The sequence below is a fragment of the Canis lupus genome, chromosome 9 (genome assembly GCF_048164855.1).
Source record: "Canis lupus baileyi chromosome 9, mCanLup2.hap1, whole genome shotgun sequence".
NCBI lineage: Eukaryota > Metazoa > Chordata > Mammalia > Carnivora > Canidae > Canis > Canis lupus.
The window spans coordinates 42,941,849-42,959,199 of NC_132846.1; the positions used below are offsets into that span (position 1 = coordinate 42,941,849).

The following is a 17,351-nucleotide window of genomic DNA, read 5'->3' on the forward strand; positions in this document are numbered from 1 at the left end:
GGGTCTGGCTGGTAAATCTAGAAGCAAAATGTTGATGAGCAGGATATTCATGAGGTCTTAGGATGTCTCCCCACAGAGTGCTTACTAGTAGCAAGGAAAAACGAATAAACACACAGTGAAGGAATTGGATAACACCTTGGCCAACAGCTCAAATGTAACATCACATGTAAGGGGCGAATGGCCACCCAGCGCCTCAGGTTGTAATATGCTGAAAAGGACACAACACCACTCACGGAAATCCCAGTCAGGATCATGTAACCCAGAGTCTGAACATGAGGCAACGTCAGACCAAATCCAAAGGGAAAAATATTCCTTTTTTTTTAAAGGGGGAGGAGAAGGCTATATTCTTCAAAAATGTCAATGTCCTAAAAGACAAAGACAGGCAGGCTCAGGAATCATTCTAGATGGCAAGGGGACGAAAGGGACACGACAACTAAATGCAGTATGGGATTCCAGACCAGATGGTGTACTGGCAGGGATCATGGGGAGGTCAGAGGGTGGAGCCATAAAGGACATTATTAAGTCAGTTAACAAAACTGGAATACTGCTAGCAGGTTAAAGTATCGTCTCAACGTTCAATTTGCTGAAAGTTATATAAAACGACATTCTTATCCTTAGAAAATCCTCACTGAAGGGTTTACAAATAAAGGGCCATGATGTAGGCAACTTTCTCTTAAACAGTCCAGAAAAAACTTGAGAGAGAGAGAGGGAACATAAATGGGACCAAATGTCAAAAAGACTGAATCTGGATAGAGTATATGGGTGTTTTGTACTATTCTGTAATAGTATTCTGCAGCTTTTCTGTAAGTTTGAAATGACTTCCAAATAAAAAGTTTGGAGGAAAAAACAACAACCAGAGGGGCCCCTTCCACCAGGCAGGGTGTGGGGCAGGGGTGCAGCAGACATAGAGGGTGAATCCAGGGAGGACACTGGTCATCACACATCTGTATTGAGCACAAAAAATTCTAGCTTTGCCAAAATAATACACGTGGACATATTTCCTTTCCCAGTTTTGACTTCCCCTGTTCTTAGGTCTCCATCAGGTTACTCTTTCCTCTCCCCATGATCAGCAATCTTCTAGGAGGCCTCCCTATTAATACCAGAGAATAAGACTGATTAACCTTTTGGGTGTATTCTTATTATATGTAGTTAATATTTTCTGGAGATATTTTGAGATCTCTTTTGTCCACAAGGCCATCAGAACTAGTCGGTTATATTTGTTAAGCCAAGTCTCCTAGGTGTTATATGATATATCCCCCCGCCCCCCCCCCCCCCCCCCGCCAAATTTTGTAGCTAGTCCTATTCATACAGCTTGACTTCAGGCCTTTAGGCCCTATTCCTCCCTTTGGAGATATGCAGACTTCCTAGGGTGTGCACCCCATTTCCCACCCCCCACTTCCCTCACCACCACCTGACTATGAAGTAAACTTCACTCCTACCACAAACACCCTGGGTACAGCCTCCCTCCCCAGGTGCCCTGCCTGTTGCCATTGGGTGTGGTCACAACACACAGTTGACACAATCTCTTTAAGCAGCCTCCCTGTGGGCTAAAGGGAATCAAGCAAACCATCACATTGTACAAATTCATTTATTAATTCAGAAGTCCTCATATGCATCTTTTATGTGCAGACTACTCAGTGCTAAGGAGGCTAGAGTATGAAAGCTTAAGCACAAGAGTGGGGCGGTTGTTTTTAAAACACTGGAAATATAAAATTTTGAAAATTCTACTGTAACATCAAACACCAGAAAATGAGTAGCAATAGTAACGTACCCTCTCACAGTGCTTTTCACTCAAATGAGCCTTTTTAAGTTCATCTCATTATTCATGAATTCATTCCCATCTTCAATAGCCAATTACTCATAATCTGTGTTGTGCCACCAGGAACATGCAAAGCCCATTGAGGCAAAGGCTCCACCTGGACCACAGGAAGCTGCCATTCTCTGTGGCCCTGGATTGCCCAACCAGCCTGTACATAGATGCTTAGGGTTCTGGCCATGATGGGGCACCAAAGAAAATTATTTAAAAGGAGAGAAAATTAGAGTCAGAAAGAAGCTCTTGTGGCTTCAGGGAACCAATAAATTTTGCTGTTTCTGAAAACATGACTCTATCTTGTAACTTAGAATTACATTAATTTATGTTTAATTATTTATAGGACCATAAACCCATCAGTTCTGACGGCCTCTAAAGATCTTAAACCAGCCCAAACAGTAAGTATAGGTTGCAGTCCTGAATGCTGACAAGAGTCAAGCAGGCAACTCAAATTAAGACTCAAGAGCTATTAAGAAAGCAGGACTAGGGGCTCCTGGGTGGTTCAGGTGGTTAAACGTCCAACTTTTGATTTCTTTGGCTCAGGTCATGACCTCAGGGTGATGAGATAGAGCCCTGCATCGGGCTCCTCACTGAGCATGCAACCAGCCTACTTAAGCTTCTTTCTCCCTCTCCCACTCCTCGCCCACCTTGCATTCTGTCTCTCACAAAAATAAATAAAGCAAGCAGGACTGACGGGACTTGGCAGGGCTTTCTGGGGAGGGGGTCAGAGGGAGGGAGGATTCAAGGGTGACACCCAGACTTCTGACTTGGGCAACAGCATGTCATTCTCTGAGAGAAGAGGATACAGGGACAGGGGAAGAGACAACCCACTACAAGCTGCCTTTCAGATGCTCCAAGTCTGAGCTGCTCACAGACTCTGGCCGGAGGGAGGTCTGGGCCACCAGGTGGATAAAGCAATAAAGAGGGGAACCTGCTGGGGAGAAGGGGAGGGGGGTGGTATCGGGGCTGGCTGAGGACAGGGCATTGAGAAAGGGCCAAAAAGGCAGGAGGACCCCCAGCAAGGAGGGGGCTAGGGAGTGTCAGGGGTCATGGTCAACTGCAGAGGCAAGTCAAATAGGGGCTGGAGGGGGCACCTGGGTGGCTCAATCAGTTAAGCATCTGCCCTCGGCTCAGGTCACGATCTTAGGGTCCTGGGATCTAGTCCTGCATCGGGCTCCCCACTTGGTGGGGAGTCTGCTTCTCCCTCTGCCTCTCTTCCCTCCAACTCCCTGCTTGTGCTCTCTGTTCTCTCTCTCTAAAATAAATAAAATCTTTAAAAAAAAAAAAAAAGATAGGGGCTGGAGAGACTTAGCAGCACAGAGGTCACTGGGGGCCATTCAGTAAGGAGGAGCCCCCACAAGAGGTGACTGAGACAGTGTGTCCTGATGACCCTTGAGGATAACTCTTTTGAGAAGTTTGCCTGTGAAGGGATGGAGATAGAAAAGCTGCTGGAGAAGCAGCAATGAGGGGGTGTCCTTTCTCCCTGCCATCTTCCCTCTTTCCTAGATAGAGACCTAAGGAGGTTTAAATGCTAAGAAAAAAGCCACAGCAAGGGAACACTTATAGATAGGAAATATGTTGTGGGGTACACATGGATGCTCTGGCTGTGGTGGAGAGCACAGTGAGCCACAATCCCAAATGCCAGCAGGACACATGCAGCATCATAACCCCCTTCACAGAGAGCCAGGCATCTGAAGTTAAGGTCATGCAAGTAGTGAGGTACTATAGCCCAGACCTGGAACACAGATAGGTCTCCGGTTCCTGGTCCTGGTGCTGGTCCTACTTCCAGGATTCCAGACTAGTAGTTCTCAATGGGGCCACCCTAGGGTTGGAGGGACCCTCTGTCGGCACCATGGTGGATGGGAGTGCTTATAGGTACTCAGAGGTGAGGACCTGGAATTCCCACCATGGTCCACAAACAAATTCTCCCACATGATGTTAGAACATCCCACTGGATATTCACAGAAGTGAAAAGCCCATTTATAATCATCTACATCTAGAACCAAACTCCCTTTCTGAAATAATCACAGAACATTTTGCATGGTTTTAACATATAGTGAATTGTCTGGGAATACCTTCATAGTGTAATTCGAGGGGATACTATATTTCATATCCTTTGGAACTTTACCAAGAGTGGTTGATCATCTGGGATAATCACGTCAACCTCAGCAGTGCTCTCTGGTATCAGAGTCACCCACACACACACCTGTATCCTGTGGGTATTTGTGACTTTCATGTTCTCAGTGATTCTATGTACAGGTTCAAGCATCTGACTTCTTCCTTCTGTTTTCTGTGTAGTCATGCCCAAGCAATTACATACTAGAACACACGATATTGTATTATAAGTAACCTTTCCTTTCTATTTTATGTTACAGTTAGGGCATTATATTGATTTTTTGAAACATGTACATATGTAGGTCATATTACTTAGGAATTTTATGTAGCATAATCAGGAGGCATTACAAATAGTTAGGTAAAAAGGGGGCACCATTCCAGATCATGTGCCCCTAGAATCAAGAGAAATTGCAGTGTCAAGGGGAATCAAGGGGTGAACAGGATTAGGAGGGCTTCCAAAGATCAATCCCACGGAAGAAATTCAGTGGTCTGTTATGGATATCAGCATGAGGCTCCTGAATGATGGGTGTACAGACAATGTGGTTCAACCTATGAGGTGTAAGAAAACTATTAAATTGGACACCTTTGGGAAATTTCATCTCCAAGATTAATTTAAATTATACTATATCTCAGCGTTTTCCAGCATAATGATGATAGGTAGAAGACCTCATGTCATCCATAGGGATCAGGGAAATGATAAACGGTCCAATGTCTGGAGGCAAAGATGTGTTTAGAAGAAGTCAAAGAAATAGGTGCCAAGCTAGGTCTGGGGAATATCTTCTTAGTGGATGAGAAGATGAGTAAACAGTATGTAAGAGGATGCTTACGGATATTTATGGAAAATGCTATATCGTGAGGAATCACAGACAGGAATAGGGATAGAGAAATGATCTCAGAGGACCTCCACTAGGTTAAAAGGCAGGCCAGAATACTTAGGGCTCAGATTCTGAGAGGATAGTTACTTAATGGCGGGAGAAAGGTGCCCTGAATTTCCATGAGCATGCCCATTACTGCCAAATAAGGACAAAGGGCTGAAAAAAAACATTTTTTTAAAGGTATCTTTCAGTCAAGACAGGATAGCCAACTGATTCATGAGTTCTCTTCAGTCTGGGAGGGAAGGGCCTGGAAAGAAAGGAAGAGAGAAGCCTGCCAGCTTGGAGTGCCAGTGGAAGGTTCAGAACAAGACTTCGGAGCCTGGTTCTTCTACAAACACTTGCAACCTCTGTTTCCTCATCAAAGGATGAATAAAACACAATGGAGGGGTGCCTGGCTGGCTCAGTTGGTAAAGCACACAACTCTTGATCTCAGGGTCATGAGTTCAAGTTCCACATTGGGCATAGAGATTACTTTTTTAAAAAACACACAATAGAACACTTTAGATTCCATTATCATACATTTTTCTATTGTTTTCATGTTTCCCCAGGAGCATCTGTACATACATATATATTTTTTTAATTTTAAAATGTCAGGCAGGGCAGCCCAGGTGGCTCAGCAGTTTAGCGCCTCCTTCAACTCAGGGTGTGATCCTGGGGTCCAGGGATCAAGTCCCATGTCCCTGCATGGAGCCTGCTTCTCCCTCTGCCTGTGTCTCTGTCTCTGTCTCTGTCTCTCTCTCTCTCTGTCTCTCATGAATATATAAATAAAATCTTAAATAAAAAAAAGAAAAAATCTTAAATAAAATAAAATGTCAGATCAAAGCAGCTGTGGGGTTATCAAGCAGATTGACTCTCACATGAGTAGCTACATCACTTCCTAGAAGGAAGTAAACGAACCAGGCTCCCTTGGGCTCCAAAGAAACACCCAGATGTAGGAAATGCCTCCAGGCATTATTTACAAGATGCAGAACTGATTCAGCCAAGGAGCCAACAGGGCCCCACACGTTGAACTGAACTGCAGAATATCCAGCAGGTAGCTCCCACTCTGAGGACACACCAGTTCATCCCAGAAACAGGGAAGTGGGAAGAAGAAAGCCTTATTGGTTCAGGAGTCATGCAAGGCTGGGGCTAGGTAAGGAAGGTGAGGCAGGAGCGGCACAAACTTTAAGGAGGCGCCACAAATCAAGATAAACAATCTCGTAATGCAATATTTCTAAAAAATCAAATTGGTACACGAAGGCATGAGCTGTCATGTTGCAATCAGAGCTGGGATTAGGGCAAGGCCAATGAGGCAAGGGCAATGTGAGGTTCTCTGATATTAGATGCATCCTGCTTAACAAAGGCTAGTCCCACTCGCAATGCCAATGGCACCTCTGTAGACAAATACCACCCAACACCAAAATCCCTTTCCCAAATTCAGAATTTCTTAGATTTTTTTAAGAGGTGATGCAGAACACATCCCGTAGATTACATAATCCCCCCCCCCAGCAGGGTCTGAGGCAGCACACTCAATTTAACACATTAACATTTCTGTAGTCAGACCTATGAATAGTCACACTCTGCATAGCAGCTAAGTCTGGATTAGGTTTTGTCATTACGTGAGTTAAAGAAAAGTTTTCGGTTGTAGAATGTTTTGGATTTTGAAATTGCAGATAAAGGTGTGTGGGCCTTAACAGCATTACATTAGATCTCTCAAAGATAATAAGGCTAGCAGATTGGACCTAAACTTTTGTTAAAACTTGGGACACCTGGGTGGCTCAGCAGTTGAGCCTCTGCCTTCGGCAGCTCAGGGCATGATCCTAGTGTCTGGGGATGGAGTCCCACATCGGGCTCCCTGTGAGGCTCCTGCTTTCCCTCTGAACTACGTACCTGCCTCCTCTCTCTCTCTCTCTCCCTCTCTCTCTCTCTCTCTCTCTCTGTGTGTGTGTGTGTGTGTGTCTCATGAATAAATAAATATAATCTTAAAAAAAAAACTTATGTGGAAAGGAAAACTGCAAAGCCCTCACTAGTGATCACCCAGAAAAAAGTGATTTGTAAAAGTTAGTCAAGTTCAGGGCAGACTTACAGCGGCATTTCCGAACAGTCAACCAACTAACAGTCAATCCATCTTGTTTGTAAAAACCTTGTGCAGAGTCCTGGGAGGCAGAAGATAGGCAAGACACAAGTTCCAGCCCTCAAGAGCTTAGACATTAGTGGAGACAAGAAGATAAACATAAATCCTGGTATACTGAAAACTGAAGGGAGCTAATCCTCACTCACGCTTTCTAAACATTGAAATAAATGTTGAAATCATTGAAATAAATGTTGAAATCGTTACTGGAGGAGAGGCAGGGGGAAGGGTAAATGGGTGATGAGTGCTGGGTGTCGCATGTAAGTGATAAGTCACTAAATTCTACACCTGAAACTAATATTACACTGTATGTTCACTAATGGGCATTTAAGTAAAAACTTGGAGAAAAAAAATATTGAAACTAAGGTTTGGAGGGGTCTGCGATCTTGCGTAAATTAGCAAACAGGCAGTTAATCGCATAGATCAAAATCTGGGTTTGCTAACCGCCCTTCACTGCTCTCTGCAGAAAAGCACATAATAATCACGAACATAGTAACGAAATTCTAGGAGGAGTAGGAGATCCCAGCCCAAGAGGTTTTGGTCAAAAACACCTTTACAGCAAAGATGAGGTCTGACATTGAAAAAGGACTTTGAACTGGGGAGGCAGAAAAGCAGAGGAGGGCCCTCTGGGAAGAGAAACAATATATGGGGCAGGGCGTGTGCCTTGCAGGATCATCAGACAATGGGGTGAGGCTCCTGTAAAGGGCACAGAAGGAACCACAGAAAGCCAATGCATGGAGAGCTTGAACGCCAGCCTGAAGATCCTACAGTTACGTCCTTAAGGCAGCATTTGCCAACCACCTACTTTCCACCTGATGACTTACAGCCACCCACCACCCTTGTGGACAGAGACAATGTGGAGTGGGTTAAAAGAGCATGCTCTGGGCTCAGATTCTTTCCATCAGAATCCGGGCTCTGATGCCAACTGTATGACCTTGAACAAGCTGCTCAAACTCTTTTTGCTCAGTTTACTCCTTTGTAGGATGGAAGTCATAAAAGTATCTCCTCCATGAGGGTTAAATGGAAGAGCATGTTTATGGGATTGAAAACAGTACCTGGCATTATGAGTACTCAGCTAAGTGTTAGCCATTGTTAACCTTTACACTGAAGTTTTTAGTTAAATATATACTGTAGCTTTATCCTGAGCAATAGTATTCATGACATCAGGAGCTTCTTGTGACAGTTATGGTTTTGATAAACATTTATCTGGAGGTTAAATCAAAAGTCCTAACTAAGGCACTGAGGATAACAGGTCTGACACTGCCAAGCCGGTGAGAGGGGCTTCAACGGAATGGCTCTGGAAACTTGATGTCTGACCCTGCAGCTGGGAGGACATCTGACTGGCATCTGACTGGCACAGGACCAGCATCTGCCCCCCACCTGAGGCACCCAAGGTGGGAGACACAGACTGGCCATCTGCTATCAAAGGAGCCAAGGCAGACGGCTGAGTTGCCTTGGTCAGCCTGCGTTCCCAGGTTCACTGCACCAAAGGACGCATGATTGTTTCCTCTGGCTAATGGAGCCACATGCAAGAGAAGGCTGGCAGGAGACCAGAACAGGTCTTGTCCAAGAGGGCCACTCAGACAGACTGCAGGGCCTTAGCTGGAAGAGACTGGAGGTAAATCACTGGGTTTTAGGGGCTGATGAAAGAACAATGATCTAAAGTAGAGGATAATTTGCTCTTCTCAAGACAATTGGAAGTGAATGATCCCAAGCAACTGGTAGGGGAGGAGTCTCTGAGAAAGCCATGAACATGGCCACAAGAGAGAATCAGCATCAAATACCTGCTAGGCCCAGGAAGCTGGAAACCTGCAGACAACAGCGCTGGCCAAGGAAGCCGTTTCCTGTCCCTCCCAGTCCAGTGACAAAGGACAGATTAAGTACTGAATTGAGACTATGTTTTGTGACTTAAAGAGACTACAGGACCTTCTACTACCTAAGAATCACCCAAACAGTTATGGGGCCTGCTTTTCATCCACTGAATAAGTATAAGGAGATAGTGGAAGACAAAATTAAATCACTTTATGAGTGCAACCCAATGAGTCTTGTTTCTTTATACTTATTAGAAATGTAGCTACTACAATGAAATGTTTTGTCCCCATGCTAACTAAAATCATCTCTCATACTCCCAGTGGTTTGGTAACCACCCCTGGAAATCACTGGTTTAAGGGCAAGAAGGACTAAAAGGAAAAGTAAGGCAGGCAGCGCCAGAAAAGATTGGTTTGGTGGATTCAGTGGGAATTCACTTGCTCCTCAACCTTGAATACAATGGAATGAAAATCAATGATGTACCGACAGACAGCAGAATCCAAGGGTCCTTGGGCAAATCGCTTTGTTTGAAGAGAAACTGAGATGACCCAATCCCATGAACAGAAAAGCTGTACCTCCCTGAGTTCCTAGGCTGAGCCTCCCCGGGAGAGTGAGGGCAGCAAGAGGAGGCATGTTCTCATTAACACTGGTCTCCAGGAAAGTATCCGCCAAAGTCCCCAGGTCCTGGAGCCCTGGGTGGGCGGGGTGGGGGGTGGGGCTGAAAACTGGGTTAAACCAAGCCCTGGAGTCTGCTAAATCCAAGTGCAGAATGTAAAACATAAACCAATAAACAACTTCCCTGCTGCCTTCAGTTGGGGACAGCTGGAGGATGAAGGAAGTGAAGTTTAAGTTTTAAGACAAGGTACAAGGGATGCTCCTCGCCAGTTAGGAGATGGTGCTTACAAGGTAAACAGATGCCACCTCTCAGCTGCCTCACTTAAACAAAGGAGGAATGGCCTGATCCCGTTCCCCTTCACAAGAAGGGACTTACTGCCACTCTGACTTTGTCCTTAATTCCCAGTTTGGCTTCTTTCCCCTTCAACCCCACCTCTGTCCTCCCAGCTGTGACTTCCTATAATTCTAGACCAGCTCAATTATTCCCTGAGAAAGGACAAAATCATCCAGACTCTGCTAGGTCAGCCAGCATTATTGCTGGAGGAGATATTACAGAACCTCTCTTTCAATGTTCTCATCTTACATATAAGGAAATGAAAGGCCAAAGCACTCATGTCACATGGCCAGAGTCACTGAGCTGAGGGAACCCAAATCTTGCTGCTCCCCTAGAATGATGCTCCATTATACCCATCACACTAACTCTCAAAGCAGGGTCGGCTTACCTCCCCAGGCCACCACCTCAACCTTCATTCATCTTCCACAAACACCTCAAAATGGCAGAAGTGCCTTAGAGTTAACTTGCCTGGAAAAAATAAGGATGAAAATTATGAGAATCATCTCAATGAACTAGCTGGTCACTTTGAAGGCAGTATTCAGTGGCCACAAATACTTTCTCAGAAGAAAAGGATAGTCCAATGCTTGGTACCCTTTGCAGAGCGTTCCTGGGACCCCAGAGTCAGAATCAGGTCTCTACACCTGGACTATAATAATGAGCAGAAACTAGGTTGGAGGATAAGGTGTAGAGTCAAGAATCTGCAAAGATAAGCCATTATGACTAGTGGCAGTAGAGTGACAGAAAGAAAAGTGCTGCCCAGAGAGTCTGTTCAGTGAGAGAAAAATTTTGGCGTCAAAATGAAATGGGGTTTATGAGATACATTCCTATGCCAAGCAGAAAGTCTGTTCCCCTTATAGTAACTCCCAGGCCATCTGGTCTACTTCCTCAGTGCAGGGTACCAACCTCTCTCTCTTCATTGGGATGTTGTTTTCCAAATAAGAATCTGTACTTCCATCTCCTCTTAACTAGCTGTGTTTCATCCACATCAGCTCTCTTTCTCTTTCTTATATCTTACTAACACTCTCTCCACGTTTACCTTCTCCTCAACATCTGTTCCATCCCCTGGCCCAAGGTTATAGAACACAGCCGAATCAGACAGATCTCAGTTCAAATCTCAGGTTGGACACTTGCTAGCCATGCGACATATGCAATCACCTTATCTTTCAGAACCTCAGTTTTTCCAGCTTTAAAATGGGGATAATTAATAGCAGCTATCTCATTGCTGGGAGAGAAAGAGAACATATGTCAAGTGCTTAGCCCAATGCCTGGCATACAGGAAGTCTTTAATAAATGATGGCTGTCACTGTTATCATTGTTATGATCACTGAAGCCAGCCAAAGCTCCATTTGTGGAATTAAGGCTCCGAGGGCTGAAATCAGCTGTCCAAGGTCACACAAGTGAATCAGGGAGGATCCAAGATTTCCTGATTCTGGAGGCCTTTGCCAACCATCGGCTCCTGCAGAAATGATGCCCAATGACCTAGAAATCTGAGTATCTGATCACATCCAAGTACCACAGCTGATGATTTAACGAGTACTCACCATGTGCTAGAAACTGTGCAGGCTGTATGAAAGCTCTAAGGCACCCAATAAGTCAGTGTAAGAAAGTCATCCCCTTGTTCATCGCAGGCAAAAACACAGTCATGAAACAAAAATCTGGAGCTGCTCCTTGTGTCACCCAGTGCTGACAATATTTCTCATCCACTTTTGTTTTAAGAAGAAGCTGAAAGTAAGACCAGTGCCCTGGCTGCCTTATTCATGGCTTTCCAAAGGCTTCTTGGACTGGGAATGAGAAGGAGGGGGAACCTACAGACTACAATGGGATCTGGCCAAGGATGGCTATAAAAAAAAAAAAAAAACAACGTAGGGTTCGGCAGTAGGCTAAAAATAGGTCCCTACCATTGCTCCAAAGTACAGTGATTATTGTCTATAAGGTGGGCTTCTGGCTGCACCAGGGCCTGCCCTTCCACCGACCATGCCAGCACTGAAACCATGGAGCCCAGGAAGCACATTTTATCTCGAAGCATGAATCACCCCTCAGAGGTCCAGAAAAGAATCCTCTCTTTGTGGCTCTTCAATCTCCTTCTTGGCTGGCATCCCTAGATCCTCAGGGCTGGTATCGAGGCCTTAACGAAAACTCAGGGTGAGTGACCTTTCTGATGGAAACGGACCATTCCAGAAACTCATGTGATGGGGTGCCTCTTAAAAACTGAAAGGAAACAGTAAATGAATGAACCAGCTAGAAAGCATTTATCATTCAAGCCCAACTGCGGAAGCGGTCAGAAATGGCTAATCCAGTGTATTCTGAACGTGGGGCTTCCGAAATAGAAAGGAATGGCAGAAAATGCTCTCAGATTATGCTCCCCCTCACACACACCAATCTATTAGATCTCCCTACATGAGTTTGGGATTTGACAATGCTAGTCCCTTTTTTTTTTTTTTTAACCGTATGCTTCTTAAGGATGGAGCAGCAAGAAGGAGCAATGTGAGACCCAAGTCCTGTCTGTATACTGTTGGCCCTAATTTCAAGGATGCTGTCCCTTCTACAATACCAGTCACATTAGAGCCAAGAGCCCTGAAAGGATATCAAGCTCTCTGTTGGGGAGTCAGCAGAGTGAAGGATAATGGGCAGCTGGCTCTTCAGAAACAGAAACTGGCAATGACTTTTGTTACTCCTCACACTGCCAGACAGGACTGTGACCAACCCCAAAGACAGAAGCACCAACATCAGAGGAGGGTAGAAAGTTACCTTGCAGAACCATCCTTTCAAAGAGCAGAGGACCAATACGACTCTGCTTCAACCCCACTAAACTTATACATAGGAGAATTGATGTTAAAGTGAATATTGAGGACCCTTAGGAGGAGGAGAATGGGCGCCTGCACCTGCAGGATGGGTGTGAGCACAGGGAAGGGAGCAAGCCCTTCTTTTTTTTTTTTTAATTTAATTTTTTTTTCAAGCCCTTCTTTTTATCTGGGAACAAGACCAGACATATTTAGCTTTCACTCTATCCAGGGATGTGAGTTGCAGCGGTGAAAGCCACTTCCTTTTCCTTAAATCACCACAGCATGGAGCATCCCACAGTGCAAAGCCTGAGGCACATATGCATCTGAAACCAAACACGGGGGTAGCTGAACTCCATGGGTGCATCTTCATTTTATTAGGGACTCTCTAGTATTTGAGTCTCAATCACTGTTAAATCTCAGGAAAGGAACACCTGCTGCATGCAGACATTCACACATGCTACATCCACTGTTATAACTCTCACTGTGGCTCGGTTTACCTCAAGGGAAACCATAACCAAAAATGCTGCCTCCTAGCCTTTCCCCAGCAATCCGCTTACATTTTACTTTTCTTTTTCTTTTTTTTTTTTACATTTTACTTTTCAAATAAAAAGCCTCTGATTTCTGCGAGGTGGTGGTATAGCAAGCGGAAGACCTGGCCAGAAAGGCTGTATTTCTTCCTGACATCCCTTCTGACATTCCCTCCTTAGCCAGGTGTTGCCACAAAGGGAGCTGAGAGTTTGCCAAGTCAGACATCATCCACACCTTAAAAGGAATGTTCCTGCAATAAAAGAAAAAAAGGGAGAGAGAGAGGAGAGAGAGAAAAGAAAAAGAAAACCTAAGTCTTCTTGTCTATAAATTGGGGGTGAGGGGAAGAGGTAGGAGGAAAGTAAAGGGATACAAATTTGAAAATGACCAGGCTGTGAGGGGAGGGGTGGGGTTAGATTTCCCTTCCCTCAAGGACAGCCAGATCTGATAGGGCCTCTGATAAGACCAAACGGCTTCGCTTTACTGCCTGTACCCAGGTCTCGTAACATCAGAGTCCCCAGCATCATCAGAGACCCTTCTCAGAGCTTGGAAGGTGACTGTCACTGATGTCCAGGCTGCAAACTGTCTACCGGGAAAAAACCCTACTTGGAAGGAGCTCTAAGATATCTGTAGAGCTGAGGCAGACAGAAAAACACTTGCAGCCTGTGTGCCGCAGCAAGTGCCTTCTGATTAAACACTACACTTTTAAAAACCAACACTGAGCTTTCCCTATCACAAAAGCTGTAATCTAGCCCTTTCCTGCAAAATGACACCTTTCCCTTTAGAAACAATATATAAATCTGATACAAGTGAAATACACATAGTATAAGTTTCCCTAACTCATTTAACATCCTTCAAGGACCCAAGGCTCTTAAATCACTTTACAAATGTAAAACTTCATGCCTCATTGCTTTAAGAGAGGGAGTTGGGAGAGTATCCTTTTCCCATCTTACTCTCAGTACATCTGAGGAACAGTCCACAGAAAAGCCCTTCTCTCACCACTGGGGGTGGAGAGCTCAGGCCTCCAGACCCTTACTCTCAGCTCTGGGTAAATAGCTTGGGATAAACCCAGTGTGGCTGCTGAGCAATCATCAACTCTACCCATTTAGAGGGGGAAAGGTACTCTACGAGTGAGCTGGTGGTGTTCTCTGGTCTAGCACCTGCACCTGACTTCAGCCACAAGTTCCAGGGTCACAGATCTAGGGCTCAGGGGACTTCATTTTCTCCTGTTACCCCTTACTGGTCCTGGAACCTCCCTTAACTCCGATGCCTTTGAGTAGCCAAAGTGAATATTACATCAGCTTGTTATCTGGCCTCCAAGGACCTGTTGTCTCCCAGTTACCCATCTCTGACCCCCAAGTAAAAGCCTTGGGGTAGAAGGCCAAACGGCCTCCCAGCCCACCCCTTCATGTCTCCAGAGCAACATGGCCCGACCGCTGTATCAGCAGCCCATTCATAGGAGCAGGCAGGCGAGTCACCCAACAGTCCAGCTCCCCCCTACCTTCAGCGCCTTCTGTCTCCACAGGCAAGCAGATGAAGTTCTGCCTTGCAACCAGGGGAAAACCTAACTCTCAAAGGGCTGTCCTTTTTAAGAGGAAGGACGGCAATGGGAAGTCCTGCCACAGAATGGAAGCCAGAGGTCACATGCAAGCCAGCTGGGGGTTGGAGACACCAGCGACCTGCATCCTGGCCCATTTGTTCTCTATAAAGAAAAACAGTATACTACCCTCAGGGCAAGCCCTTCAGCCCTAACCTTTACCCTTCTTCCTGTTACAGCAGAGATAGAAACCCAGGTGGTCTAAACCAGTCTAAAGGTCAGAGTAACAGGTCATTTGTTACCAGGTGCTGAGAACACATGAGAATCTGCGAGCAGAGCCCCCAAGGTTACACTGGCAAAGCTCCCTGGGGTCCTGATCTTTCTCCAGAGACAATCTGAAGTGGCATCAGTACAACCTACTACCGGAAGCTCTGTACCTGAGGCAACCAAACATATCCACGAGGAAACCTTGGAGAAAGTCCCAGGAAGAAAGGAAAGGGGGTCAGCTTCTGACCAGGCATTGAAAGAGGGAAAAGAAGACACCGGGAAAGAGGCCAATGTCTCCCTGCCCTTGCCATGAACAGGGCTATAATGGTGCCCATCTCAACCCTGCATCTCCCACCGAGGATGGTGAACGGGAGAGGGCAAATGGAGAGCTGGTGGCGGCGGGAGGGGGGGGGGGGGCTCCGCCGGGCCCCACGGCACTGAGCTGGAGAAGAGAGTACACACCCCAGATGTGCAGTCTACCATCACCCAGTTTTTCCATGCAAGGTGGCAGGGTCATCTTGGCATGGTTCCATCCCCTTCAGGAAAAGTCCTGGGCCTCAAACTCAGGAGGGTCGGTCTGTGTTTCTCACTCCCAGGTCCTGGCTCCCTAGCTCCCACTTAAACTGGCGCCCCCCTCGGCGCTCCCAAGGCGGCCTCAGAGGTGCTCTCCACCCGGAGGAAGGGGGACATCAACCTTCCGGATGGGAGATCCCCGCTGGCCCCTTCCCCCCGACCCCGCATCTCCCCGACTCCCCTTTGTTTCAGGCGGGGAAAGTTGCCAATGTGCACCCCTTCCCCAACACGCCCCCTTGTGCGCCCATCCCCCGCAGGGAATCCAAGCCCGGGCGCACCTTCTAATCTGCGGCTCGCTCTCCAGCCGGGGCAGCCGCTTCGAAACCGAAAGCAAAGAGGAAGAGGGACCCAGCAGCACCCCCAGCCCGGCAGCCCGGCGGTCCCCATCACCGCACCATCCTCGGGCCCCGCCGCACTCGGCTGCCCGCCCCGCGCGGCCACCTCCACGGGCGGCGAAAAGGCCTCTCCGCCGGCCTCGGGGGCACCTACCGGTGCGGGGCCGAGGCTGCGGGCAAGGGCAGGGCAGGGCCGGGCAGGGCCGGCCGGCCGCCGGGTGCAGGTGCGGCCGGGAGCGCCGTCTCCCGGGCTCGCTGCCGCTCCTCCTCCCGCGCCAGGACTCGGGGCGCCCTCCTGCGCCGCCTGCTCCCCGCCCCCACGCCCGGGGCTCCGGCTCCCCCCGCGTCGAGTTGCCGGCCGTGCCTCCCCCGCCGCCCGCGCCCCCGCGCCGCGCCTAGTCCCGCAGCCGGTGTGGGCGCCCCCGCCGCGGCGCGGGCCCGGGGGCTGCAGCCGCCGCAGCCCGGGCCGAACCGAGCCCCCGGCGGCGGCGGCGGCGGCGGCACTCACCCATAGTACGGATGCGGTGCAAACTGCACATGCTCGCGTCTGACAGGCGCGCTGCCTCCGGCCCGGCTTAACTCCTTGCTCGCCCGCTCGCCCGCTGGGTGCGTGCCCCGCCGACCCCGCCGCCTCCCGCCGCCGGCAGCCGGCCGCTCCCCCCGCGCCCGGGAGCGCGCGCCCTCCGCCCGGGCCGTGGCGCAGGTGGCTGCGGTGCAGAGCTGCTCGGCCCTCCCCACCCGGCCTGCCCGCCTGCATCTGAGGGGTTGTGGGGACAGGCGGCATCCTGCAGGTCTCGCGCCTCCGAGGGCCACGGACCACGTGGTGCTGAGGACCCACTATGTGCCAGCATTGTGGCCATTCACTGAGTCAGTCCCGCAAGGTCATTTTTATTGTCCCTGTTGTCAAGACGGAGAAACTGAGGCCTGTGGAAACTAAGGCGAGGCCTGAAGCTACGAGGTGCACAATTTGGTTTATACTGAAAAGATTAAACACAGGATGTTTTTTCTGAGGTTGGTCTAGATTCTTCTATTAGAAGGAAGATAATGGATGCCATCTAGAAAGCTTGGATATTCTGGAATATGGATCTTGGGAAATGGGTGAGAGGACCCTCATCGATGTCAGGCCGGTCAGACAGGTCTAAGGTCCTGCAGAACCACTGAGCAGGGAGTGGAAATGTGATCCAACTCCTATTCCCACTCCAAGGCTCAGTTCTGGCACTGGGCATGGCAGCCAAGAAGAAAGCACTTTTTTGTTTATTTAATTTACAGGTAATGACCCCTAAAGTTGCCCTTTGGTAAACAGTCCATCCTGAGGGGGCAGGCATCCTTTTCTAATTCTCACACAGACCTTAGGTGTGCCTAGGCCTGATGTCTCCTAGCCCTCTAGCTGACTTTTCCCACATGCCACAGTAACAAAGAGTTCTCACAGGTCCAGGGCAGCACTGAGTCTTCAAAGAAAGGAAACCCAAAGATCCAGCTGGTCTTGCCCCAGTCTGGATGAGAAGCTGGGCTGCTTTCCAACTATCTGAACCTAATCTGATCCTATGTCTTCTAATTGCTTAATGGAGCCATGAGTCCTCCATCAGCCTTCTGTCCCCAGCCAGGATATTCAAAGACCAACAAAGGTGTATCCAACTAGGGATGGGCAGTGTGGACAAGGAGT

At 47.8% G+C, this 17,351-nt stretch overlaps 1 protein-coding gene across 1 annotated transcript in view; it reads right to left on the reverse strand.

Annotated features, from left to right (window-relative positions):
* TMEM229B (transmembrane protein 229B) overlaps positions 1–11,855 on the reverse strand; it is a 36,387-nt gene extending 24,532 nt beyond the window's left edge. The window contains exons 1-2 of the mRNA XM_072839020.1: positions 11,210–11,855; positions 10,057–10,136 (exon numbers count right to left, since the gene is read on the reverse strand). The gene's annotated coding sequence lies outside the window, so the exon portion shown is untranslated. The remainder of the gene's footprint in view (positions 1–10,056; positions 10,137–11,209) is intronic.
* Between the last annotated feature and the right edge of the window lie 5,496 nt (positions 11,856–17,351).